Below are 13,763 nucleotides of genomic sequence, written 5' to 3'. Positions count from 1 at the left end.
CCTGAACATCTAATCAAATAGCTACTCAGACTATTTGCAATGCCCCCCAACCCAAACCCTCTTTTACAATGCTGCTACTCTCTGTTATTATCTATGCATAGTCACTTTAATAACTCTACCTACATATTACCTCAATTACCTCGACTAACCGGTGCCCCCTCACATTGACCCCTGTACAGTGCCTTGCGAAAGTATTCGGCCCCCTTGAACTTTGCGACCTTTTGCCACATTTCAGGCTTCAAACATAAAGATATAAAACTGTATTTTTTTGTGAAGAATCAACAACAAGTGGGACACAATCATTAAGTGGAACGACATTTATTGGATATTTCAAACTTTTTTAACAAATCAAAAACTGAAAAATTGGGCGTGCAAAATTATTCAGCCCCTTTACTTTCAGTGCAGCAAACTCTCTCCAGAAGTTCAGTGAGGATCTCTGAATGATCCAATGTTGACCTAAATGACTAATGATGATAAATACAATCCACCTGTGTGTAATCAAGTCTCCGTATAAATGCACCTGCACTGTGATAGTCTCAGAGGTCCGTTAAAAGCGCAGAGAGCATCATGAAGAACAAGGAACACACCAGGCAGGTCCGAGATACTGCGGTGAAGAAGTTTAAAGCCGGATTTGGATACAAAAAGATTTCCCAAGCTTTAAACATCCCAAGGAGCACTGTGCAAGCGATAATATTGAAATGGAAGGAGTATCAGACCACTGCAAATCTACCAAGACCTGGCCGTCCCTCTAAACTTTCAGCTCATACAAGGAGAAGACTGATCAGAGATGCAGCCAAGAGGCCCATGATCACTCTGGATGAACTGCAGAGATCTACAGCTGAGGTGGGAGACTCTGTCCATAGGACAACAATCAGTCGTATATTGCACAAATCTGGCCTTTATGGAAGAGTGGCAAGAAAGCCATTTCTTAAAGATATCCATAAAAAGTGTTGTTTAAAGTTTGCCACAAGCCACCTGGGAGACACACCAAACATGTGGAAGAAGGTGCTCTGGTCAGATGAAACCAAAATTGAACTTTTTGGCAACAATGCAAAACATTATGTTTGGCGTAAAAGCAACACAGCTCATCACCCTGAACACCTCATCCCCACTGTCAAACATGGTGGTGGCAGCATCATGGTTTGGGCCTGCTTTTCTTCAGCAGGGACAGGGAAGATGGTTAAAATTGATGGGAAGATGGATGGAGCCAAATACAGGACCATTCTGGAAGAAAACCTGATGGAGTCTGCAAAAGACCTGAGACTGGGATGGAGATTTGTCTTCCAACAAGACAATGATCCAAAACATAAAGCAAAATCTACAATGGAATGGTTCAAAAATAAACATATCCAGGTGTTAGAATGGCCAAGTCAAAGTCCAGACCTGAATCCAATCGAGAATCTGTGGAAAGAACTGAAAACTGCTGTTCACAAATGCTCTCCATCCAACCTCACTGAGCTCGAGCTGTTTTGCAAGGAGGAATGGGAAAAAAATTCAGTCTCTCGATGTGCAAAACTGATAGAGACATACCCCAAGCGACTTACAGCTGTAATCGCAGCAAAAGGTGGCGCTACAAAGTATTAACTTAAGGGGGCTGAATAATTTTGCACGCCCAATTTTTCAGTTTTTGATTTGTTAAAAAAGTTTGAAATATCCAATAAATGTCGTTCCACTTCATGATTGTGTCCCACTTGTTGTTGATTCTTCACAAAAAAAATACAGTTTTATATCTTTAGGTCGCAAAGTTCAAGGGGGCCGAATACTTTCGCAAGGCACTGTATATAGTCTCGCTATTGTTATTTTACTGCTCCTATTTCATTACTTGTTCCTTTTATTTCTTATCCTTATTTGTATTTTTTTAAACTGCATTGTTGGTTTGGGGCTTGTAAGTAAGCATTTCACTGTAAGGTCTACACCTTACATTTACATTTTATTTTTTTATTTTATTTGACTTTATTTAGTGTTATTTGACCAGTAATGAGAAAAGAGTAGAACCAGTAAGTAGCCTTCTATAACCAAATACTGTATGTCCACTGATAGCAGTAGTAACTAATAAAAGGATCATGTCTGAAGCAGCGTGCCAGTTATTGCCCTTATGTAAAACTAATAGACAATGTGGACACTAATCCCTTGACTTAAACCCTCCTAGAATTTGTCAAATAAATAACTCTGGAACAGTGGAACTCCAACCAAAAGAGCTGTATCTTATCGAAGCAGCTGTGTATTTTAATGGCTAAGGCTTTGGAGGAAAGCACTGTACATTGCTGTACGATGATGGTAATGCATCTGACTGTTGGGCATCCAATATGTCAAGGTATTCATTTTATCTGTCCCTATTTAAGCAATACAAAAAAGGGAGGAAGAAGACAAGACAGAATGAAGAGACAAAAAATACACCACGGGGCTGCATTCCAACATTCTAAGGGCTCTATTCAATCCGCATTGCGGAAGTTAAGCTTTACAGTGTGATTCAAATTTAAAAGCAATGTTCCCGCTTTAGTGGAGACTGCGTTCACGGTAAACACTGTATATGTCATCTCAATCTGAATTTACTGTTACATTTCTATCGCGGAATCTTAAAACGCTTTATGGATTAAATAGAGCCCTTGGTCTTCCAGTGGGATGCTGAGGCGTAATACTCCTGAGTTTAACAGCTGGGCGACATTCTGTTGGCTATGACAGAGGACAGAACATCAAGCATTAGAACTACTGAGGCTGAGAGTACTACAGAGCAGTTTCCCATGCCAATAAAGCCCTTAGAATTGAATTGAATTTATAGAGAGAGCGAGAGAGAGAGAGAGAGATACACTACAAGAGAGGAAAGCTTGATGAAGAGGACATAAATGAGAGAAGAGTGAGATAGAGGAGAGATAAAACAGAGAGAGAGAGTGGCAGTAAATGTATCTGGGCTGTATACAGTGTGCTACATTCTCAACTGAACAGGAGAATGGTAATGATCAAGTCAGAGAAATCTATACTGAGAACAAACACATGTAATCAAGAGAATGTTGTATGTGATGGGAGAGGCATCCAAGCTTCATTTGCTATAAACGTACATTTACATATTCTCCACAGGAAGTATAGCGTTCTTCCAGAGAAGTGTAATTTTACTAGTCAATCTACTTCTGTGTTTTGGTCATTATGCATAAGCACAGACACAAAAGCACATGCAGGCAGGCACACACACATACACAAACACACACACAGAACAGGGACATGTAATCGAGATGGGAGAGGTAGCCAAGTGTCTCTTACTTTTACTGTACTCTCCGTAGAACATGTTGCATGTTCTTCCACAGAGAACAGCAAGGTTTCGTCCCAAATAGCACCTTGTTCCCTACATAGTCCACTACTTTGACCAGAACCATATGGGCCCTGCTCAAAAGTAGTGCACTATATAGGAGATGGGCTGTGTTTTGGGACACAGTTCGTGGTAATACTATTCAGTCTGTTTATGTCTTTATCGGTTTTGATCATTAGGCAAAAGCTATATGAACACGATCTCTGCCTTTAGCAGGCTGTTATCACTGATGTGTTGATTAGCTACGTACACTGAGTGTACAAAACATTAAGAACACCTGCTCTTTCCATGACATAGACTGACCAGATGAATCCAGGTGAAACCTATGATCCCTTATTGATGTCACCTGTTAAATCCACTTCAATCTGTGTGAAGGGGAGGAGACCGGTTAAAGAAGGATTTTTAAGACTTGAGACAATTTAGATATGAATTGTGTATACCTGCCATTCAGAGGGAGAATGGGAAAGACAAAAGATTTAAGTGCCTTAGAATGGGGTATGGTAGTGGGTTTCAGGCTTACCGGTTTGAGTGTGTCAAGAACTGCAATGCTGCTGGGTTTTTCACGCTCAACAGTTTCCTGTGTGTATCACGAATGGTCCACAACCCAAAGGACATCGAGCTAACTTGACACTGTGAGAAGCATTGGAATCAACATGGGCCAGCATCCCTGTGGAACGCTTTCGACACCTTGTAGAGTCCATGCCCTGACCAATTGAGGCTGTTCTGAGAGCAAATGTAGGTGCAACTCAATATTAGGAAGGTGTTCCTAATGTTTTGTAGACTCAGTGTATATCTCTCACTAAAAATGAGAGAGGGCTATAGAAATGGAATTGACAATAAGAACGGAAACACAATCTGATTAAATCTAGTTAGCCAAAATAATGCTCAGACCCCAGGTCTTTTATCACAGCAGGATAGTCCGCTTAGCAACAATCATCACTGTTTTCCAGTGTAGAGAGATTATGATTACTATTGGAACACTCAACATTCTGATGCATTCCATTCTATACAAACAATCCATTCACTCACAATTCCCTCTAGTGTTGTATTTACATAAGTTATTGACAACACATTGTCTTTTACAATAATGACCTGATCGAACAGAGACAAATATACTGGTATACAACACAACTCATTACCCTGCCAATCACACACAGTGGCAGAAAAGGTATGGCCCCACACAGCCAGTGTGCACTACAAAGGGATGACACAGAGACATAGTGCTCTGTCGATAGAAAGTCTACTGCTCGCTTCAATATTTATAGATGCTGTAGATAAATCCTGGAAACAGAGAACGTTTGGAGTCAAGCTATCTGTAAATCCAACAAATAAGTCAATAAAGCAACCAAGCAAACTTCCAGATCACAACCAAACTACCAATCTTAACCTACACCTGGCTCTAACATGCGACATTGTGATTGTGCATAAAACAAGAGGAAAGCAGCAACCAAACTACCACCAAGCCTACAGTGCACCAATCTTACCAAACTACCACCAAGCCTACAGTGCACCAATCTTACCAAACTACCACCAAGCCTACAGTGCACCAATCTTACCAAACTACCACCAAGCCTACAGTGCACCAATCTTACCAAACTACCACCAAGCCTACAGTGCACCAATCTTACCAAACTACCACCAAGCCTACAGTACACCAATCTTACCAAACTACCACCAAGCCTACAGTACACCAATCTTACCAAACTACCACCAAGCCTACAGTACACCAATCTTACCAAACTACCACCAAGCCTACAGTGCACCAATCTTACCAAACTACCACCAAGCCTACAGTACACCAATCTTACCAAACTACCACCAAGCCTACAGTGCACCAATCTTACCAAACTACCACCAAGCCTACAGTGCACCAATCTTACCAAACTACCACCAAGCCTACAGTGCACCAATCTTACCAAACTACCACCAAGCCTACAGTGCACAATCTTACTACCACCAAGCCTACAGTGCACCAATCTTACCAAACTACCACCAAGCCTACAGTACACCAATCTTACCAAACTACCACCAAGCCTACAGTGCACCAATCTTGCCAAACTACCACCAAGCCTACAGTGCACCAATCTTACCAAACTACCACCAAGCCTACAGTGCACCAATCTTACCAAACTACCACCAAGCCTACGGTGTACCAATCTTAGCAAACTACCACCAAGCCTACGGTGTACCAATCTTAGCAAACTACCAAGCTCACACAGAGTTATCTTACACCGTGCATGCTTCAGCACGCGACATTGTAATTGTACATAACATTCAAGTTAATTGCCTGTATGAACAGAGAATATATCTGCAGTGTTTAGCTGAAACAAAGAGGCTGAGCGTTTGCTAACATATTCTAACCTGGCCGTTAATGAAGTGTGATGAATGAATGTTGATTTGAGACACCGGTTTTCCATGTGCCACCCGTCTACTCTTCTACCCATTTAATAAATCATTATTAATGAGTGTGTTTGCACTGTCCCTCAGCTAGGGAGTAGGGACATCACAGTGTGTGTATGTGTGTATGTTCTCTTTTTCAGAATGAATTCACCAAACCCAATTTCACAATTTGGAATGGCCACACACACATTTAATGTCCTCCCCAGCTGTTGTCATGTCACAGTGTTGTATGACTAATGGTCCAGCTGTGTGTGTAGGGAATGATCACATTACAACCCCTCTCACTTCTAACGGGTTCTCCATCCATCCCTCCATCTCAACCCCACCCTTGGGATTCCTCTGAGAGCAAATCAAAGTTATTGCCACGAGTGTGTGTGTGTGTGTGTGTGTGTGTGTGTGTGTGCGTGTGTGCACGCCCGATCCTAAGCAAAAGGAATCCATTTGATCATTGTCGGCACGGTAACTGAGGGACAGACAGACATCCCCCATCTCAGTTGCGTTGCCATGCTAGTTAGTTATCCAAAAGAAACATAAACACACACACGCTCTTCATCCTCAGACAGCCGAGTCCTCTAATAGATGTGACAGATGCCTTGATGCCTATTTGCATAGAACTAAAGGAAGTGTGTCTGATCCACCTGGACACATTAAAGAAGTGTGCCTAAACCACCCAGAAACTTCTATCCATATCAGTGATAGAACTAATTGGAAAACCTCGTGTTGAGATTCAACCGAGTGAAGCGACAAACTTACAGCATCTCTGTTCTCATGTAGTTGTATGTGTCTTGCATATACTATTGTTACAAAACCAATGAACTAGCCTGCTAATATTGTTGCACTCATTAAGGCCTAGTCTGTAACCTGAATGAATGTTTGCACTAATGTGCAGCATTTGAGGACTGTGTTGGATGCATATTTTTTTATTTTGCCAGGCAAGTCAGTTAAGAACAAATTCTTATTTACAATGACATCCTACCAGGAAACAGTGGGTTAACTGCCTTGTTCAGGGGGAGAACAACATACATTTTATGTGTCAGCTCAGGGATTTGATCCAGCAACCTTTTGGTTACTGGCCTAAAGCTCTAACCACTAGGCTACCTGCCGCCCCACATGGGCCCAGGGAGACAGCAACATTGCCTTGGTCCAGGGAAAGCTCTGTCTCTCTTGGCCTTCTGGTTGGCCAGACCAAGCAGATTATTGTTGGTTCAGATGGTGACGAAAATAAACATACCAAACGGAAACGACAAACATGCATGCCCAAACTAAAGATTTTTAAAAAACACGAAAGGCCTCATAGCCACCAAAGTCTGCAGTCTCACGGCTCTGCAAGCTGGCAATCTGACTGACAATCTAAATTGGCAGCACTTGTTGTGCTTATCAAGCATTGGCTCAGCACCTAGACCCGGTTGCTGCCACCTGGGGGGTGGAGTGTGGAAGTGTATACTGGATAGTGGGTTTGTCCATGTCTTAATACTAACCTTTCCCCGCATTTCATAACATTATAGTCACATAGGCCTGAAACAACAGCAACAGCAGCCGTAGACAGATGGAGACCAGGGTGCTGGGTCAATGCCAAGATCTTAGGTTCAGTTGCCGTTGGGATCTCATTGTAAACATATGAAGAATGCACAGGTGGTTGGTGACACCTCAATTGGGGAGGACGGGCTCCTGGTAATGGCTGGAGCGGAATCAGTAGAATGGTATCAAATACATCAAACACATGGTTTCAATGAGGTTGATGCCATTCCATTTGTTCCTTTCCAGCCATTATTATGAGCCGTCCTCCCCTCAGCAGCCTCCACTGGAAGAATGTTGCCTATGTACTCACTGTAGGCCCACTATAGGTAGCTTTGGGTAGAAGCGTCTAATTAGTGATATCTACTATATTAACATAAGGAGCCCAGAGGCTGGAATCTCAGTGAGCTACCTTCACAAATAAAGGTTTGGGACAAGCTAGCTACACATACTGTTTATAGAGATTTCCTTTCATGAAAAACCCCTAGCTGGGGAGAAATGACCATGGCACTGTGGTGGTTAATTTCTGTATTACCAAATGAGGAGAGAGACAAACTTCACACACGAGTCAGAGTTATACCTAAACTACATCTTTAATAATAAGAGCTTTGCAATAGCAATGACTTTCAATGATGCGCCATTTCTAATGAACCATTGAAAGTGACAGCACAATAGCTACTGAGATCTTTTATAGCAAAGATACACCTCCTAGTCGACATAACAAACCACAGATATTAGGAACAATTCACAAAGGAAGACTTTATAAATGGAAAGGAGTATCCCGTTGCCAGATAGCATTCGCTATAAATTATTGTTCAGTTTGGTCCCTAAGATGAGGTTCTAATCTTGTTCCTGGTACTTCATAGCACAGAACCGTTACCTCATGTTCACTGGAATGCTCTTTAGGTTTTATTACCCAAAGACATCGTAAATCTCCTCTGTCAGTGGTATCTCATAGAGGCCCATCCTCAGTAGAACACACACACAATAGTTAACAGAACACTCTATTCTCTCGAATAAAACAACTATTATAATGCTTGTATTGCATTATAACATAATCTTGCAATTTCCACGACATCGCTCAGGGCACTTTTATTCCAAATGGGATGGTGTATCGCTGCAGAATGCTGTGGTAGCAGTGCTGGTTAAGTGTGCCTTGAATTCTAAATAAATCTTCTTGTCTTAAAGTAATGATGGACTGTCATTTCTTTTTGTTTATTTGAGCTGTTATTGCCATGATATGAACTTGGTCTTCTACCAAATAGGGCTATATTCTGTATACCACCCCTACCTTGTCACAGCACAACGGAGTGGCTCAAACGCATAAAACGCACAAATTAACTTTAACAAGGCACACCTGTTAATTGAAATGCATTTCAGGTGACTACCTCATGAAGCTGGTTGAGAGAATGTCAAGAGTGTGCAACGCTGTCATCAAGGCAAAGGGTGGTTACTTTGAAGAATCCTTTTTGGTTACTAAATGATTCTATACGTGTTATTTCATAGTTTCAATGTCTTCACTATTATTCTGTAATGTAGAAAACAGTTCAAATAAAGAAAAACTCTTGAAGGAGTAGGTGTGTCCACATTTTTGATTGATACTGTATATATATATATATATTAGAGCAAAGAGAAATGACAGTCCATCATTACTTAAAGACATGAAAGTCAGTCAATACGGAACACTTCAAGAATTTTGACCATTTTCTCAAGTGCAGTTGCAAAAACCATCAAGCACTATAATGAAACTGCTGCTGCAGATAAGTTTAAATTTTTATTTATTTATTTCACCTTTATTTAACCAGGTAGCCCAGTTGAGAACAAGTCATTCACAACTGCGACCTGGCCAAGAAAAAGCAAAGCAGTGTGACACAAACAACAACACAGAGTTACACATGGAATAAACAAACGTACAGTCAATAACACAATAGAAAAAAGTCTATATACAGTGTGTGCAAATGGCGTGAGGAGGTAGGCAATAAATAGGCCATAGTGGCGGAGTAATTAGAATTTAGCAAATTAACACTGGAGTGAGAGATGTGCAGATGATGACGTGCAAGTAGAAATACTGGTGTGCAGAGCAAAGAGCAAAAAGTAAATAAAAACAATATGGGGATGAGGTAGGTTGATTGGATGGGCTATTTGCAGATGGGCTGTGTATAGCTGCAGCGATCGGTTAGCTGCTCAGATAGCTGATGTTTAAAGTTAGTGAGGGAGATAAAAGTCTCCAACTTCAGCGATTTTTGCAATTCGTTCCAGTCATTGGCAGCAGAGAACTGGAAGGAAAGGCGGCCAAAGGAGGTGTTGGCTTTGGGGATGACCAGTGAGATATACCTGCTGGAGCACATGCTATGGGTTGGTGTTGTTATCGTAACCAGTGAGCTGAGATAAGGTGAAGCTTTACCTAGCAAAGACTTATAGATGACCTGGAGTCGTTGCATCTGGCGACAAATATGTTGCGAGGGCCAGCCGACGAGAGCATACAGGTCGCAGTGGTGGGTAGTATATGGGGCTTTGGTATATGGCACTGTGATAGGCTGCATCCAGTTTGCTGAGTAGAGTGTTGGAGACTATTTTGTAAATGACCGAAGTCGAGGATAGGTAGGATAGTCAGTTTTATGAGGGTATGTTTGGCGGCGTGAGTGAAGGATGCTTTGTTGTGAAATAGGAAACTGATTCTAGATTTAATTTTGGATTGGAGATGTTTAATATGAGTCTGGAAGGAGAGTTTACAGTCTAGCCAGATACCTTGGTATTTGGAGTTGTCCATGATGCTAGTCGCGGGCGGGTGCGGACAGCGATCGGTTGAAGAGCATGCATTTAGTTTTACTAGCGTTTAAGAGTAGTTGGAGGCCACGGAAGGAGTGTTGTATGGCATTGAAGCTCGTTTGGAGGTTCGTCAACACGGTGTCCAAAGAAGGGCCAGATGTTTACAGAATGGTGTTGTCTGCGGAGAGGTGGATCAGGTGGATCAGGGAATCACCCACAGCAAGAGCAACATCGTTGATATGTACAGCGAAAAGAGTCGGCCCGAGAATTGAACCCTGTGGCACCCCCATAGAGACTGCCAGAGGTCCGGACAACAGGCCCTCCGATTTGACACACTGAACTCTATCTGAGAAATAGTTGGTGAACCAGGCGAGGCAGTCATTTGGGAATCCAAGGCTGTTGAGTCTGCCGATAAGAATATGGTGATTGACAGAGTCGAAAGCCTTGGTCAGGTCGATGAAGACGGCTGCAGTACTGTCTTTTATTGATGGCGATTATGATATCGTTTAATAACTTGAACGTGGCTGAGGTGCACCCATGACCGGAAACCGTATTGCACAGCAGAAAAGGTACGATGGTATTCGAAATGGTCAGTGATCTGTTTATTAACTTGGTTTTCGAAGACATTAGAAAGGCAGGGCAAGATGGATATAGGTCTGTAACAGTTTGAGTCTAGAGTGTCACGCCATTCGAAGCGGGGGATGACCACTGCAGCTTTACAATCTTTAGGGATCTCGGACGATAAGAAAGAGAGGTTGAACAGACTGGTAAAACGGGTTGCAACAATGGTGGCGGATAATTTTAGGTTGGTTTTCGAAGACTTTAGAAAAGGCAGGGCAAGATGGATATAGGTCTGTAACAGTTTGAGTCTAGAGTGTCACCCCCTTTGAAGAGGGGGATGACCGCAGCAGCTTTCTAATCTTTAGGGATCTCGAACAATAAGAACGAGAGGTTGACTGGTAATACGGGTTGCAAAATTGGCAGCGGAAAAGTTTATGAAGAGAGGTTCCAGATTGTCTAGCCCAGCTAATTTTTTGGGGTCCAGGGTTTGCCACTCTTTCAGAACATCAGCTATCTGGATTTGGGTGAAGGAGACGCTGGGGAGGCTTGGTCAAGAAGCTGCGGGGGGTGCAGAGCTGTTGGCTGGGGTTGGGGTAGCCAGGGGGAAAGCATGGCCAGCAGTCGAGAAATTTTTATTGAAATTCTCGATTTTTCTTGGATTCGGTGGTGACAGTGTTTCCTAGCCTCAGTGCAGTGGGCAGCTGGGAGGAGGTGCTCTTATTCTCATGGACTTTACAGTGTCCCAAAACATTTTGGAGTTATAGCTCCAAAACAGAGCTACAGGAATTTTTGTTTGAAAAAGCTAGCCTTTACTTTCACGACTGACTGCGTGTATTGGCTCCTGACCTCCCTGAAAAGTTGCATGACAGTCTGCCACAGGATGTTTTTGTGCTGGTCGAGGGCAGTCAGGTCTGGAGTGAACCAAGGGCTATACCTGTTCTAAGTTCTACATTTTTTGAATGGGGCATATTTCTGGAGAGATTCATTTTTAAAATTAGAAGCGTGAACTGTTTGGGCATGGACCTGGAAAGTATGCCAGAACTCTGCAGGCTATCTCTGCAGTGGATTGCAACTCCTCCCCCTTTGGCAGTTCTATCTTGATGGAAAAAGGTGTAGTTGGGTAAGGAAATCTCAGAATTGTTGGTGGCCTTCCTAAGCCAGGATTCAGACACAGCAAAGACATCAGGGTTGGCGGAGTGTGCTAAAGCAGGGAATAAAACAAACTAAGGGAGGAGGCTTCTGATGTTAACATGCATGAAACCAAGGCTTTTACGTTTACAGAAGTCAACAAATGAGAGTGCCTGGGGACACCAGGGCCTGGGTTAACCTCCACATCGTCCAAGGAACAAAGGAGGAGTACAATGTGGGTACGGCTAAAGGCTAAAGGCTAAGGGCGTAGTAGGATATATTTTGGGCATAAGGTACAGACAGGGGTATGGTAGGGTGCGGGTACAGTGGAGGTAAACCTAGGCATTGAGTGACGATAAGAGAGGTTTCATCTCTGGATGCACTAGTTATGCTGGATGAGGTCACTGCATGTGTGGGAGGATGGACAAAAGAGGTATCTGAGGCATGTTGAGTAGGACTAGGGGCTCCACAGTAATCTAAAACAATAATAACTATCCTAAACAACAGTATACAAGGCATATTGACATTAGCGAGACATATAAAGCGAGGCATAAAGCAATCACAGGTGTTGTTTGGGAGAGCTAGCTAAGACAACAACAGGTAAGACAACAACAGCTAATCAGCTCTAAGACAACAACAACAGGTAAAATGGCGATGAATGGGCAGAGGGTCAGTTAACTACACACAGGGCTGGAGTTCAATAAAATAAACAAAATGGAGTACCGTGATTAATGAACAGTCCAGCAGGCATCAGCTATGTAGAAGTAATCAGTGAACAGCAATAGATGAAACAGGGAAGCGGCTGGATAGTCGTTACTATGCTAGCAAGCGGGAGACACAGCGATCAAATGTTTTAAAGTAGCAGTCAAATTTTTTAAATTAACAGTCTGGGGCTAGTAGAAGCATCTGCTCCGACGTCCGGCAAAGGCTGGTTGAGGGCACAACGGATGGAATTACGTCGGCAGACCAGTCGTGACGGAATGATGGGGCTCCGTGTCAACAAAGGGTCCAGGCCAGTTGGCAAAAGAGGTATTGTAGTTGGAATAATTTTGTTTGCTAGCCAGGAGATGCGCCTGGCTCGAGGCTATCTGGTGCTAGCTTCGGGACAAGGGTGCTAGCCACTATAGCCACTTGATAGCAGCTAGCTAGCAGCGAGGATCCGATGCAAAGGTCCAGAGTTTACGGCAAGAATCCGGTGGAGTAGGGGATTCTAGTCGTGTTAGTGAAGAGTCCGGGAGGCATCAGCTGTGTAGCCGAGTGATCACTGAGCAGGCCGGAAGGTGGGCCTGGCTCAAAGCTAGCTTCGGGGCTGTGCCACTCAGTGGCAGCTAGCTAGCTGTGATGATCAGGAGTAATGGTCAGGGCTTATGGCACAGTTAGAGTTAGAGTTACCAGCCTCAGAAATTGCAGCCTAAATAAATGCTTCACAGAGTTCAAGCAACAGACAGATCTCAATATCAACTGTTCAGAGGAGACTGTGTGAATCAGGCCTTCATGGTCGAATTGCTGCAAAGAAACCACTACTAAAGGACACCAATAAGAAGACTTGCTTGGACCAAGAAACACGAGCAATGGACATTAGACAGGTGGAAATCTGTCCTTTCGTCTGATGAGTCTAAATTTGAGATTTTTGGTTCCAACCACTGTGTCTTTGTGAGACGCAGAGTAGGTGAACGGGTAATATCCGTATGTGTAGTTCCCACCGTGAAGCATGGAGGAGGAGGTGTGATGGTGTGGGGGTGAGTTTACTGGTGACACTGTCAGTGATTTATTTAGAATTCAAGGCACACTCAACCAGCATTGCTACCACAGCATTCTGCAGCATTAAGCCATCCCATCTGGTTTGTGCTAAGTGGGACTATCATTTGTTTTTCAACAGGACAATGACCCAAAACACAGCTCCAGACTGTGTAAGGCCTATTTGACCAAGAAGGAGAGTGATGGAGTGCTGTATCAGATGACCTGGCCTCCACAATCAACCGATGAGTTGGACCGCAGAGTGAAGGAAAAGTAGCCAACAAGTGCTCAGCATATGTGGGAACTCCTTCAAGACTGTTGGAAAAGCATTCCAGGTGAAGCTGGTGTAGAG

The sequence above is a fragment of the Oncorhynchus tshawytscha genome, linkage group LG25, assembly GCF_018296145.1.
Source record: "Oncorhynchus tshawytscha isolate Ot180627B linkage group LG25, Otsh_v2.0, whole genome shotgun sequence".
Lineage (NCBI taxonomy): Eukaryota > Metazoa > Chordata > Actinopteri > Salmoniformes > Salmonidae > Oncorhynchus > Oncorhynchus tshawytscha.
The sequence above is the reverse complement of the archived record's forward strand: the minus strand, read 5'-3'. Positions refer to the sequence as shown.